Here is a 15,130-nt window from a genome sequence, read left to right as displayed (position 1 = left end):
TGGAGTTCCACAGGGATCCTTAGTGGCTCCGGTTCTGTTTTCAATCTATATGGCAGATATCCCGCATAACCCCATGTCATCCATCATGGCCCTTTATGCAGATTGCACGGTTGTATTAGCTAGATATCTTCATCCATATCATGTAACCAAAAAACTTTAAGAAAACCTTCTAAAACTAGAACAATGGTTTGCCGACTGGAGATTACAAGTCAACCCTCAGAAGAATGAAGCTGTGCTCCTCACTAAAAGATTAGCATCTTCCAAAGAGGACATCTTTCTGTTTAATACCAAAATTCCATGGCAAGCAGAAGCCAAATATGTCGGAGTACTGCTGGACAAAAGATTAAGTTTCAACAACCATATTAAGAACATATGTGCTAAGGTTTCTAAAGCCATCGTCCAACTCTATCCCCTGATTAATAAAAACAGCAAATTAAACACAAGAATCAAACTGCTTCTCTGCCAGACGGTGATTCGTCCTATAATTACATATGCTTCTCCAGCTCGAAGTCATATCTCCAACACTAATATTCTTAAATTGCAACGAGTGAAAAACAAATGTTTACGAATTATTCTAAATGCTCCATGGTTCGTCAGAAACGTTCAAATTCATCGGGACACAAATATCCCATATACCTACTCTTTCTTACTCTCTCTAGCAAGTAAGTTCTTGAAAACGACTACACAACCTAATGAACTGATACAACAAGCTGCAAAATACATTGCAAAAGACCTCTACAAACATAAAAGACCTAAAGCCATCTTAATATCAAGTGAAGATACGTAACCCTGCCCTCACAGGGCGAGCTAATAGCGCATATATTTTTCCCTTTCATTGTATCCTAGACATCAGACAACGGGGGAGTATAAAAAGCATTTTTCTTCACCCTTTGAAACAGTAATGTTCTAGTTCTGGAATATAGTTTACGATTGATTAGGTTCGGATCTAACATTGACATTGCGATATAAATTTTTATTATTGAATTATATTATAGCAGGTCGTTGAAATTGGGTCTTGGAGAAGAGCGGGTGGTCGTATTATGTGTATATGCCCCGCAAGTTGGTTGTACAGCAGAGGAAAAAGATGAGTTCTGGAACGTGTTAGATGAAGAAATGAGGGAATTGGAAGAAAATGAGATGGTGATTGTCGGAGGAGACTTGAACGGGCACATAGGAAGACAGAATAGAGACTGTGAAAGGGTGCATGGTGGCCACGGAGTGGGAATGATGAACCAGGAAGGAGAGAGGGTTGTGGACTTTGCAGTAGCGTTTGATCTGGCAATTGTGAACTCGTTTTTCTTCAAGAGGGAAGAACATTTGATAACATTTAGAAGTGGTAACAACAGCTCACAAATTGACTACATTTTGACTAGAAGAAAACATCTTAAGGTTGTGATGAATTGTAAAGTAATTCCAACAGATCAAGTAGCACAACAACACCGACTGCTGTGCGCATACTTTAAAATAAGATCGAAGATAAGAACTTCTGGTTGCCATGGGATGAAGACAATTAAGTGGTTTCGCTTAAAAGAGGAGAGTGTGAGGAATGGTTTTAGGGAGAGAGTGTTAGAGAGGATTTCGGATGGACTGGAAAGTGTACAAGATTGGTGGAAACATAATTCAAAAGTAATCCTGAGCTGTTCAATCTAGGTGCTTGGTGAGACATCTGGAAAGATTAGCGAGCAGAAGGAGGGTTGGTGGTGGAATAATGATGTACAAGTGGCAGTGACAGCTAAGAGGAAGGCAAAGCAGAAGTGGGATGAGCCAAGAGTGGAAGAGGACAGAGAGGTGTACAAAGAAAGAAAGCAAGAAGCCAAGAGAGTTGTGGCACAGGCGAAGGCCATGGCATATCAAGATCTGTATGATCAATTAGAAACAAAGGAAGGACAGAGAAAAATTTACCAACTAGCGAAATGTAGAAATAAAGCAGCTAAGGACATCTTACATGTGAGGCAGATCAAAGATGCTGAAGGAAGAGTATTATGGAGGGTTGTGGACATAAGAAACAGATGGAAAATATACTTTGATGGACTTTTGAATGAGGAAAATGCAAGGACTGACAGAGGAGATGGGCAGCCTTCTGAGGGGATGGTGCAGAACATCAGTAGAATGGAAGTGACGGAGGCCATGAAGAGGATGAGGAATGGAAAAGCGGTGGGCCCCGACAGAATTCCAGTGGAGGCATGGAAGGCACTGGGGGAAGAGAGAATTGACCTGCTGTGGGACCTGTTCATGAAAGTTTGCCAACAGGAAAATATACCCGAGGAATGGAGGGAGAGTACTCTTGTTCCCATCTACAAGGGTAAAGGGGATGCACAAGACTGTAAAAATTACAGAGGAATAAAGTTGATGTCCCACACAATGAAGATCCTAGAAAGGGTTCTTGATGGTAGATTGAGGGAGGAGGTGGAGATTGCAAAGGAACAATTTGGCTTCATGCCTGGTAGATCAACAACAGATGCTATCTTTGGGTTACGACAGATGGTGGAAAAATATCGAGAGAAACAAAGGGAGCTACATCTGGTATTTATTGATCTGGAGAAAGCATACGATAGAGTGCTAAGGCAAGAAGTCTGGAGGTGTCTGAGGGAAAAGAAGGTGGCGGAGAAATATGTCAGGTTGGTGCGGGAAATGTACAGAAATGTGAAGACAAGTGTTCGGACCTGTTTGGGACAGACAGAAAGTTTTCAAGTAACAGTTGGCTTGCATCAAGGGTTAGCATTACGTCCGTTTCTGTTTAATATTGTGATGGAGGTGGTAACAGAGGAGGTGAGAGAAGATGCATCTTGGACAATGTTGTATGCAGATGACATCTTGCTGTGTGTAGATTCAAGAGAAGAAGCGGAAACTAAACTGGAAAGATGGAGAAAAGTACTGGAAGAGAGAGGTATGAGACTGAGCAGAAGTAAGACAGAGTATATGTGTTGCGCAGTGGGCGGTGGCCAGGAGACAGATCTGGAGCTGGAAGGAAATGTCATCAGGAAGGTGAGAGACTTTAGATACTTAGGTTCAACAGTGGAAGAAGATGGAGGAGCTGAGAAGGAAGTGGGATGCAGGATACAAGCAGGTTGGAGGAACTGGAGGGAGATGGCTGGAGTGTTATGCGATAAGAGGGTGCCGATCAATCTGAAAGGCAACATTTATAGGACAGTAGTGAGGCCAGCTATGACATATGCTATAGAAACTGTGGCCCTGAGGAAAAATAACATCAGCAGGATGGAAGTAGCAGAGATGAGAATGCTTAGGTGGATGTGCGGTGTGACCATAAAGGATCATCTGAGAAATGACTATGTCAGGGGAACAGTGAAAGTTACGAACTTAGGAGCGAAAATACAGGAGGCAAGGTTGAGATGGTTTGGTCATGTGATGAGGAGGGAGGACGAATTTGTGGGAAGAAGGGTCATGCAGATGGATGTGCAAGGAAGGCGGAAGCGTGGGCGGCCAAAGAAGAGATGGAGGGAGCTGGTAGAAGAGGACTTGAAGATGAAGAACTTGGATGTGGTGACAGCCCAAGACAGGAAGGTGTGGAGGAGACTCATAACAAACAGTTACCCCACTTAAGTGGGAGAAGCTGTAGAAGAAGAAGAAGAAGATTATAGCAAGTCGTTGCATCCATATCGTAACTATAAATGTCACATGAAAACGAATAAATCGAATGTTTAAATCGATATTTCTGTTTTTTTATAAAAAGCAGCCATTCTTTTTTTGTATCTTTCCTTGAGGCGTCGCGGGACACAAGAAATTGCTTTGCCGGCCGCCATTTTGATATCCCCTGAATTAAAGTAATAATGTCTGTCAAAAGCAGCTTCTAAATTGCAGTCAATCTCTTTCTTGCTCAATATTAGGTTCATAAAAATATCACTTTTTTTATTAGATATCACTAATTTTTTGTTTTTAGATGAAGCAGAAGCGATGACAGCAGCATTTTCCTTCGCTCTCTCTCTCTCTCTCTCTCCTTTACAACTGTCCTCCATCCTCCATTCGACTACTGAGATTGTCAGGGGAACTTAGACAGCATCAGAAACACATCTATTCCATATTTTCTTGAAAAACCGTTAAACCATATGACGGTTGATGAAATCAGTTAAACGATGTGGTCTGTAGAGATGTCTCTGCATAATATTACACGCCCGTTCATGTGTGTGTGTGTGTGTGTGTGCGCGCGCGTGCGTGTGTGTGTGTGTGTGTGTGTGTGTGTGTGTGTGTGTGTGTGTGTGTGTGTGTGTGTGTGTGTGTGTGTGTGTGTGTGTGTGTGTGTGTGTGTGTGTGTGTGTGTGTGTGTGTGTGTGTGTGTGTGTGTGTGTGTGTGTGTGTGTGTGTGTGTGTGTGTGTGTGTGTGTGTGTGTGTGTGTGTGTGTGGTCAAAACTACTGGAACGATGCCACCTGTAAGTCTAAGGAGAAACTTTCCCCAGTTATAATTCATTTTACTTTGATTAGACTGGATTTCTCGAACACCTTCAACAACATACGGAATGTTTTGCGTCTGGTTGGCCGAGTGATTACAGGATGCGGGTTCGAAGCTAGCTGTGGGCATAGACATTTGTGGTTATTTTCAGGTGTGAGATGAATTTCATCGTCTGGTATGAGACTACTGCCTTGTTTATTGGAGATCTCAAATGGCTTCATAAGGTTCCATTTTTGGTCTCTAGAGCAGGGTTTCCGGATTATGTAAAGAATAAATAAAAAAATAAAAATATATAAAATCAATTAAAAATAGACAAAATAAGTTCACTCACGGTACTAATGTACTACAACGCTTTATGGTTAGAAGTCACATAAAAAAAAATGTACGAATGATGCCACTTTTAGAGATACTGCGAAGAAGGAGATGGAGAAGCAGAAAAAAAAAGTGCTATTTGGGCGTTATGTGCTTAATTTAAAGTACTCTATTATTTTTAATTGAATTTACGAGAATTACTCTTAATGGGTGATGTTAGGCTACCTGTATTCTGTTAAACATGCCTGTCAAACAAGTGTGGTGAACAGTAATATCTCACTTAGAACCGGAGTTATAGAGGTCGAATTTTGGTCATAATAATTTTTGAAAGAAGAGCAGTAGTAGCCAATAACGTGCTATAGTAATTGGCTTAAGAATGACATAGCCATAATTCTTGGTTACCCTAATGCTAAGAAAGTTAATTTGTATTTCTTGTTATTTGGGAGCGTGAAGACGCATTTATGAAAAGTGTTTACCAGGCTTGAGCTCCTCCAAGATTCTGAATGTGTTATTAATCTTATGAAATACGGTTTATGAGCTAATTTCCTTGTCTTTTCCAAACTGACAAAAGTATAAACAGAAAAAATCTGTTCAAGTAACCTTGTTATTCGTGTGAAATTCTGTTCTTGATAAATGTTCCTATGCTAATGAATGTTTTGCTAACAAAAATTCATCATGAGATTCATATTAACATTGAAACAATCTAGATGATATTTCATAGAATATGAATGTAAAAATTTATATGGAAATGAATAACTGTAATAATATGTTGATTGTTTCCCCGCTTTAAACTGTTCCAGATCTGTTAACTGTGTTTGAAGTAGAGACAATTTGTATATGGATAGAACTAAGACTGAGAAATTTACTGCGTTTTAGAAATGTTACTGATATTGAAGGGTGATTATCAAAGAACAGTTATATTGTTTTCATTATTTTTTATTTTTGTAAATTTGTGACGCGCGAGTATTTCCATTCTACATCATCGAGGAATTTGTACTTTTCTTAGTGCATTCTTTCGGACTTCACTGTTACTAAATACAAATAAAGTTTGGCTGCATGTCAACCTATCCAGTTACCATACACTGACTTTCATTGTATCACTTCCAGAGAGAAACATTTCAAAGTTTACCAATGCAGCAACTATGATGGTGCGGTGATTCATCTAAATATATAGTTTGTATAACAATGACTCATATATAACAAAGTCGCCATTATATTGTTCTATTTTTTTTATTTTATTATTTTAATTTAATGTCATTTTTTTGTCGTCTGACTTTTTACTTCCCTTTTTTTTTTGTCACCCCTCTCGCTATTTTTATTTCCCTTTTTTTTTTGTCATCCCACTATTTTTATTTCCCAGTTGTAAATATATTTCCATAACATTATCATATTAACTAAACTTGACTACATTTTTATATATCTAATTTTAATTTTATTCAAACGCCGTCTAACTTTTAAGAAAAAAGACTGTTAATTAGAACACGGCTTTCGCTGACTAATATCGATTGCTTAAGAGTTGTCAAGCATATTTTTAAAACGTATTCTGAATACTTGTAATGCATATACATGGAAATAAAGTGTTGAAGTTCAGAAAAAAAAGTGTTGAAAAAGTCTTCGTTATGTTCCCTGATGAACTGCTTCTGCTCGATAAATTTCAATGCTAGACAACACACACAAGAGTATCTTGGTATAAAATTTGTATGAGAATACCAGAATGGCATTGAGAGGACTGTCAATTAAATCCAGTCATGTTTTTGGAATCCTTGAAAGGAATTAAAACCAAGTCTTTTACCAGACAGCACACCTAAGGAATACTAATATTGTAAAAGTCGTTTGATCTAGATCATGTTATCTAAAGATTCCCTTAGACGCTTAGACTATAGTACATCCTGAGTACCACGGACAATACATATCAAATATCAAGATTAATATTTTTATAGGAATTATATCACAATCCTCACACTTTGGACACAAATAAATGTATACGGGATGTACAACTCCCTCTCTATACTTGTATATACGTGTTATATTCGTATATACACATAAATCATCAGTTGATGAAGACTGCCTTGTTACTGGATTCTTTCTGTCCACTAAGGATCGGACTTCCGTGCAGTGTGCTTGACAGCATTGTTCTGAAACTGATATTATGCAGTTTCAGGGTTCAGATTAACGGAAAATCATGTTATTTTTGACGTATTTAGTTTTCACTAATGAAAAAAATTGCATTTTTCCATTACGTGTTGCACATTCAATTACCTGGTGCCACCATAGGTGTAGGATGCTACCGAAATTTCAGGCACCATAAGAATTTCAAGGCATAAGTTTTCACTTAGCTATTTCCACATAATCCCTAACGCTACACTGCCGGCTTCTGTAGTTCAGTGCATAAAGCCTTTTTCATGTCATTGATAGTTATTGCCTTCTGTCGGTGACAGGTTTTCCTCTTGGGAAATTTGGATTCTTCATCTCGTAAAACAAAGAAACCAGCCCCAGCCAGAACACAAGCAGTTATAATAATACCACGGACTCACAGCTTTAGTTACTTAGGCCGTAATTTCATTCAAAACAACTACAGCCACAAACATGAATTTTTCTAAAATTATTCACAACTTTGAAAATTTATTAGAACTGTCCACAAAAAAAAAAAAAAAAAAAAAAATGACTTTCGTCTAATACAAAAGGATAGAACAAAGGCCCTTCATTATGTTCTTTTTTTTTTTTTTCATTGTTAATCAATGAAAATAGTTCATAAATTACTATCAATATAAGTTGGCAAGGAGCTATGGATGCGTTGGTTTGAAATGATTGGTCTAGGACGAAATGCATTATAAGCAGGACCGCCGAGAGGGGGATGACATCTGAGACTTTTGCCACGGGCCAGGCATCGAAAATGCATTATAAACACAGTTATGTGACACGTCAGGACCGAAAATTTCTCTCGGCGGCTCTGATTATATGAGTTTTTTTTTTTTTTTTAACTGAAGGCGAATTATTCTGTCTGATGCAGGGGGGGGGATAGGATTTGCTCTTGTGAAAAAGTTAGATTTTAAACCTCCTACAAAAACAAAAGTCGATGAACGCATGATAGTGTATATAATATAGTAATAATGATAATATAGCTTGCAGCCATAACTTTCTCCGTAATGTTAAAAACCGCAAAAAACTAAAAACAGAATTTGCATTTTTATTCATTGTAGTGGGGAGGGGTTAATGCAATGAGATGGCAATCAAATAGGTGAATTACTAACCTGTGATCTGACTAAATTAGGCCAGAATTCCTAGTGCGATCAAACCATTGATAGTGCTTGGTCGGAAGAATACTAAACAAAATTCATTACAAAAATATTACGCTGTACAGATCGAAGTTCTCAGTTGTGTCTATCGTGATACCAAAGCGTAAATCGTTCCCTTAAAATCATTTGCATAAAATCATTATGAAATGTAAACATTAGGCTACATAAATAACGCAGTTCTATAAGGAACAAAATGAAAAGGTCCATGTACTCCAAAGAGTATGCCTTCACAATCTCGTTAACAGTAAAGTCGCAGTCAGGTTAATATGCAACTGTATAAATGTATATATAAACAAATTAAGGTTACAGCGTAATAAATAAATAAAAATACATTTTTTCTTTAAATCAGCTAACGCCTTTTTTTTCCCGTATACGGGAGGCGAGGCCATTTAACCCTATCTAATTTTTGGAGACTGAATTGGCAGTCCAATCTCCACTGGTACCCAATCAGAGATAGATGGCCCAAGGCTATCACTAATTAAGCGGTACGCAGTGAAGAGAGGCGGCTCAAATGTGCCGCCATCTCGTGGTCCCTAACCCTAACACAATATATTTAATGTCTGAAATAATGTGGGTTCTACGGTCGATTTTCTTGAGTTTACAGGACGAAAAACCCGAGTTTCGGGGAGGAAAAACCCGCTTGCCCGTGCCAGAGATCGAATAACTCGGGAACCGGTCGAAAAAAGGCTTAGAAAAATTTCCTCTAGTCGCCGACTAGACTCGAAACCAAGTCTTCCTTCGTGCGGCCAAGCGTTAAAATATTAACGGATTATATTAATAATTTGTTGATCTTATTAGATATCCATTATGGATGTAAAACTATCGATATGCTGAGTTATAAATATTGATATTTTAATAATATCAGTATAACATGGCCATAAATTATTAAAAAGAAAAAAGATTTTTTAGTGCAAAGAGACATTTGAAGATCATTTAGTCTTGTGTCAGACCAACAAGCTTATTAAACTGCTAGGTAAAACTTTTACTTTGTTTCTATAAGGTTCGGAAAATAAACACCTAAATGCCAATGTTAAGCATTCCATTCAGATTACTGATATTCAACACCTGTAAAATTCCTATTACGGTTGTTTCATCGCCAGGTTACAGAAACTTCGTATTAACGTCACTGGCGAGAAATATTTACACGAAACGCATTCGAGTATCATATTTGCAATTCCCATTAATCAAATGACTACACCCAGTTTTGCTGTAATGATGGAAGATTGTCAGCTGGCAAATGGACAGAAGAGAAAATGACCTTGAACATATCTCCAGCTCTTGGGGAGTATACCGAAACCAGCATATACTGTATACTGTGTGTGTGGGTGTGCGTGTGTGTACACGCACGCACGCACACACACACACACACACACACACACACACACACACACACACACACACACACACACACACACACACACACACACACACACACACACACACACACACACACACACACACACACACACACACACACACACACACACACACACACACACACACACACACACACAAATTTCTCTCATACTACCAATGTAATAATGTCAAATATATAAGAATCTTTTTCGTTTGCAACGAGAGTAGTGTTTCTCTATAACGAGTGTTTTTGATTGGTGTTCAAAATCTCGTAAATAAGTTACATTCTCTTTCTGATATGACTGGACTACACAAGATGGTGGATCCAAAGGTGTATAGAATGATTAGCCATGTAAGAGAGAAGAGGGACTAACGGTAATTTATAGACAGGGAATCAGAATGTTTTATATACTTCTGAGGAGGATCATGAAGAAATCCTTTTATCTAAGTGAGGTGTTTAGTGAGAATTCAACACAGATTTTACCGATAGCGTAATGTAAACTAAAAGTTTAGTATTTCGCAGAAAGTGTTCCATAAATGCCATTGTAATGGTTTATTTCCTTTATTAAAACGCTATATTCATATTTTTGCACTCCAAGAAAAATCTAGGTTGATGTAAAGAAATAGCAGAAAGTGTATAGGTATCCTCACACTTTGCACATTAAAGAGTTAGTAAAACTCGTGCCAAATTTTTAAAATTCCAAAAAACTAGGTAAGTGCATGTGCTTGTATGCACATTCGTGCTCATGTATATATTGTAAATAGTATGAATTAATTTTGAGTGTGAGTTTGAAAAATTATTATTATTATTATTATTATTATTATTATTATTATTATTATTATTATTATTATTATTATTATTATTATTATTATTATTATTATTATTATATATATATAATTAATAATTATTATTATTAAAAAAAACAATAAATAATAACCAACTGGTGTCATCCTCAGATAAGCTTACATATAAGCTTCGAGGATGAAAGCAGAGAAATTAGTTCTCATCCAAAATGGATCATATGTAACCAAGTGCATGTAATGTACATATCACATGTAAACCTAAGTATTTAATGTATGTATTATACGTAAACAAATGTATGTAAAGTAAGTATCATATATAAACAAATGTAAGTAATGTATCAAATGTAATCAAATGTATGTAATAACTGTAACAAAAGTATGCAATATAGAGTGATTATATCCATTGATATTGTACAGGGTGTTCGGGATAAATTTGACAGTTTCGTAAGGAAAAAGAAAATCTTCTTTGTATCTATTAAATTTAATGAATTGACAAAAAAACATTACAGGCAGAGTTAATTACAATACTATCAACAAGATTTACTCAAAATAACCACCATTAGCATCGATCACAGCTTCAATTCTGCTTCGGAACCTCGAACAAGCTGATGCTACAGTCTCCCTGGGAAGGGCCGCAAAAACTGTTTTAATTTTATCCATTAACTGGGCTTTTGTATTACTGGAAGTGCGATTGGTGTCTTTTTCAACTGCGCCCCATACAAAATAATCCATGGGGTTAAGGTCTGAGGAGTTTGGAGGCCAAACATTTGGACTGGTGAAGTCGTAGAAATTTTCAGACAACCATTTTTGACTTTTCCCAGAGGTGTGGCAAGGGGCCGAATCCTGCTGCCATACATACGGCCTACCATTGGCTACCCTTGTTATCCAGGGCTTGACTACAGTTAGCAACTCCACGAACAAAGCCCGAATTCCAATGCCAGGGTTCTTCAACACCTGTTCCTGCAGATTTGCGAGGAATTCTGCTGTACGAACGCAATCAGATCGTCTGCTAGGGATCTTTCTTCTTGCTACATCCTCGTAGTCACCATTGCAAGTCTCTAGTTCATGCCTGATTGTTTTTACTGTATTCAGGGAGCATTGGGCAGCAGTCGAAATATCCTTATTTTGATGGCGGGCACGAATCATCATGATACAAGTTATTCTCTTCCATGATTCAGGTGGGTTCCAGCTATCCATCCTTTCTGACATCTTGTATATGAATGAAGAAGGGTCCAAACTTTTAAATGAAGAGAAGTGTGTGTTAATACATGTAACTTACGGAAAAATATAATTAATTATAAATATGTCAAATTTATCCCGAACACCCTGTATATATAGAGTGTAAAATTGCAAAGAAACATCTGTAAAAATCATCATTATGAATATTATAATAATATACGTTGTAAACAGTTATTGTTATTATTATTATTTAAAAAAAACTTTATGAACGAGAAAGTATTTGTAATACATAATTGTCTTTATATAATGTATGTAATTTATCTGAGAAATATCTGAGAAATTATTATTAAGGAATTACTTCAACAACACCTATCATAACAACAGAGACATGTATTGCATAACACTATCCATCACAACTCTTTACACCCTTAGATCCTTCAAGAACTCATACGGTTCTGCAGTGAGATCACATCTCATGCCCATGTTACTCAACAACCTACCACAAAATTTAAAACATATAGACAATTACAGAACATTAAAACACGAACTGTGGAAGCTATACTAACACAGTTAATATAGCACTCACGCCTATTTACACTTCACAAATCACCAGCAACCAGCACCTACTTTCCGTCTATAAAAAATACCAAACAACGTTAATAGTATATGTTAATCCCACTATCTTCATAAAAGCTAACCCTAGCTTCGAAGTAGGTGGGATTAGTACAGCTTTATCAAATAATCCTCACTAGCCAATCGCTACAATTAACTTATACTATCGATAATAATAATGATAATAATAATAATAATAATTATTATTATTATTATTATTATTATTATTGTTATTATTATTATATATGGTACAGGTGTTATTGTTCCACGGTGTTACAGATGTTGTTGTTCCACGAAATTTTCGATTACTAGAAGAATTAGAACAGGGACAAAAAGGAGTTGGAGATGGAACAATCAGTTGGGGTTTGGAAGATGATAGTGATATGACTCTAACACATTGAACAGGAATGATTATAGGTCCACCCAGGACATCATGTGAAAATAGGATTTACAATTTAAAAGTTGAATGTGGAGCACAGTATCCAGATAATCCACCCAATGTTAGGTTTATTTCAAAGATAAAGATAACTGGAGTAAATGAGAATTCAGGTGTGGTTGATAGGCGAAGCCTTCCAGTTTTAAGTCGTTGGCAACGTAACTACTCCATCAAGACAGTTTTTCAAGAACTTCGTAGGGCCATGACATTGAAAGAAAACCAGAAGCTCAGTCAACCACCTGAGGGATCAGTGTTTTAGTTTATTAGGTACTGTAGTATACATACACGCAAAACACAAATTATTAAAAATGGGTAAATTCTGTGGCACTAATTCATTTGACTTTGAGCACTGAATATTGAAGTCAGTGCTGCTTGGTATACTTTGTCCAGATGGATGTAAATGATCATACTGGAAAAGTGTTGTTTTATTTGATTGCTTTATATTCATTCATCATCTTTTTTTTCTCAGGCTGTAGAATAAAACAGAAACAGATTTATTTGATACCTGTTTAAAAAATGATAATAATAAATGTCTGTTCACAATTATATCACACTTGCTAAAGTATAATGTTACATATACTATACGTAATGTTTTGCCATAATAGTGACTATGATTTATTCATCCGTTTGGGCACTATTGAGTTACACATAAAGCTAAATCATGCCCTTTAAAATAGAATATTCTAAACTTCACATTCTAATTTTTTTTTCATACTGATCAAAAATTAAATTTAAATTTGTGATTAAAACACTTATTCAACATAAATGATGATTTTTATGAGATACTTCTGTGAATTATGCTGTCTCTGTTATGGTATTTTATGTGCGTCTGTTGTAGGTTTGGATTATTTAAACACTAGGAACATTTATTTTCAACACAGCTTTTACAGGTACTATTTTGTATTGCTCTTTGTTAAAAAAAAACACACAAAAAAACGAAAGATTAGTGATAAGCCATTTTTAACTTAAAACATACAAGAAATGTAGCTTTGTTAGGCAAATTGAGGTTAGCAAAATCAACTTAGGCTTCTATATAATGTATGGAGAAGAGTGTATACTGCATTTCTAGTTAATCTACAATCTGCACAGCTGAGTGGAACTACTATAAAGAAGACAGTATGTAATAACTTGCATGGCTATCTCATCGCAGAATAGATAGTGAACAATTGCATAGGATTGTAGTAGGATTTCAGTTTTGTTTTTAAAGTATCTTTAAATAGAAATTGAACGGGGGCAACTAAACCTGCATCGGCAACTTGGCATTTGTTTACACACACACACACACACACACACACAGTGGCGCACCCAGAAGGGGGGGACAAGGGGCCCAGGCACCCCCCCAGAGAAAAGGAAAAAACACTAGAAAATTTTCCAAAAATCTTTTCCTAATTTGAATTCTTTTTTTTTTTATTTATGTTGTGTCGTGTCTTCTATTTCTATACTACTTGTGAATTAGCGATCACTGCAGATGCTCAGTCATAGGTCGTATGCGATGCGTAGTGTGTATTCGCAAATCGTCTACTCAACTCGGCCTCCCCCCCCCCCAAAGATTAAATCCTGAGCGCTCGGCCCCCTCCAAGATTAAATCCTGAGTGCGCCACTGCACACACACACACACTACAAGAAAAAGGGAAGAAAAAAAAATGTGCTGCTGTCCACTCATTCGTGTAGCTTGTGATGTGTTTGTGGCTCGATACAAAGCCATTTAATAATTTGTAAATTAGTGTTGAATGTGATGTTAAGAAGCCTTTACAAAATTTTGTAACATTCTTTCTACAGTAGCTCCTCACCTGTATGCATAATTTAGATGTGATAGAAAAAAAATTTTCATAAGTAAAGGCAAAGTATTGCTCCTATAGAAGGGAAACCATCATTCCACCTCAGTTTTACTGGGTTTTGTGGTCTAGACTGCTGTCCATTCAATGATCTTGACCCGAAATATTGCTGATAATTGCTGTTTATCATGGGGAAAAAATGGATTTCTTTTACACTTCTTAAAAATGAAATATCCGCCTTTATTTTGCTATTCAGTAGTTTAAAATAAGTTAATGTAGCTTGATTTATACTGCATTGTCTAATTATTTAAATTGTATTATCAAGTAGAAAAATGTTTCAGTCTGAGGTATGGTATGATTTCAGAATTTCAGGTACTTGATTTGTTTGCTAAACTAGGATCAATACTTTGGACATTAGGTTAATTTATTCCATTTTACCCTTGATATATCAGTTATGGTTACTTAAATCTTCTTTTCACTCTATATTACATGTGGTAAAATTCAACAAACTATCTTGATCCTTAATGCAATAATCTAATAAGGAATGTATGTTTACGTTTTCACATAAATCTTGCTACTGAAGATGTTCATTGAATTGGCAACAATTCTACATTACAGTAGATTAATAAAGGCCTTCTTTTGTATTTTTTCAAAAAAAAAAAAAAAAAAAAAAATATATATATATATATATATATATATATATATATATTTATTTATATATATATATAAGAATATTATTATAATATTCTTATTTTATTATTATTATTATTATTATTATTATTATTATTATTATTATTATTATTATTATTATTATTATTATTATTATTATCATATGGCTATTTCCATTTAGACTATTCGTATATTTTCCGTTTAGTACAGAATGTTATATATATATATATATCTATACATATATATATATATATATATATATATATATATATATATGTATAGATA

General features: G+C 35.8%; 1 protein-coding gene and 1 pseudogene across 1 annotated transcript in view; one reads left to right on the top strand and one right to left on the bottom strand.

Moving 5' to 3' along the window:
- LOC150100865 (uncharacterized) overlaps positions 1 to 15,130 on the bottom strand; it is a 583,033-nt gene that overhangs the window by 529,444 nt on the left and 38,459 nt on the right. The gene's annotated exons all lie outside the window — the stretch shown is intronic.
- LOC150100866 (ubiquitin-conjugating enzyme E2 variant 2 pseudogene) lies at positions 12,349 to 12,660 on the top strand (annotated as a pseudogene).

This window comes from Typopeltis vanoorti, chromosome 12, assembly GCF_054136105.1.
Source record: "Typopeltis vanoorti isolate ZY-2024b chromosome 12, IOZ_Tvanoo_1.0, whole genome shotgun sequence".
NCBI lineage: Eukaryota > Metazoa > Arthropoda > Arachnida > Uropygi > Thelyphonidae > Typopeltis > Typopeltis vanoorti.
The sequence above is the reverse complement of the archived record's forward strand: the minus strand, read 5'-3'. Positions and strand labels throughout refer to the sequence as shown.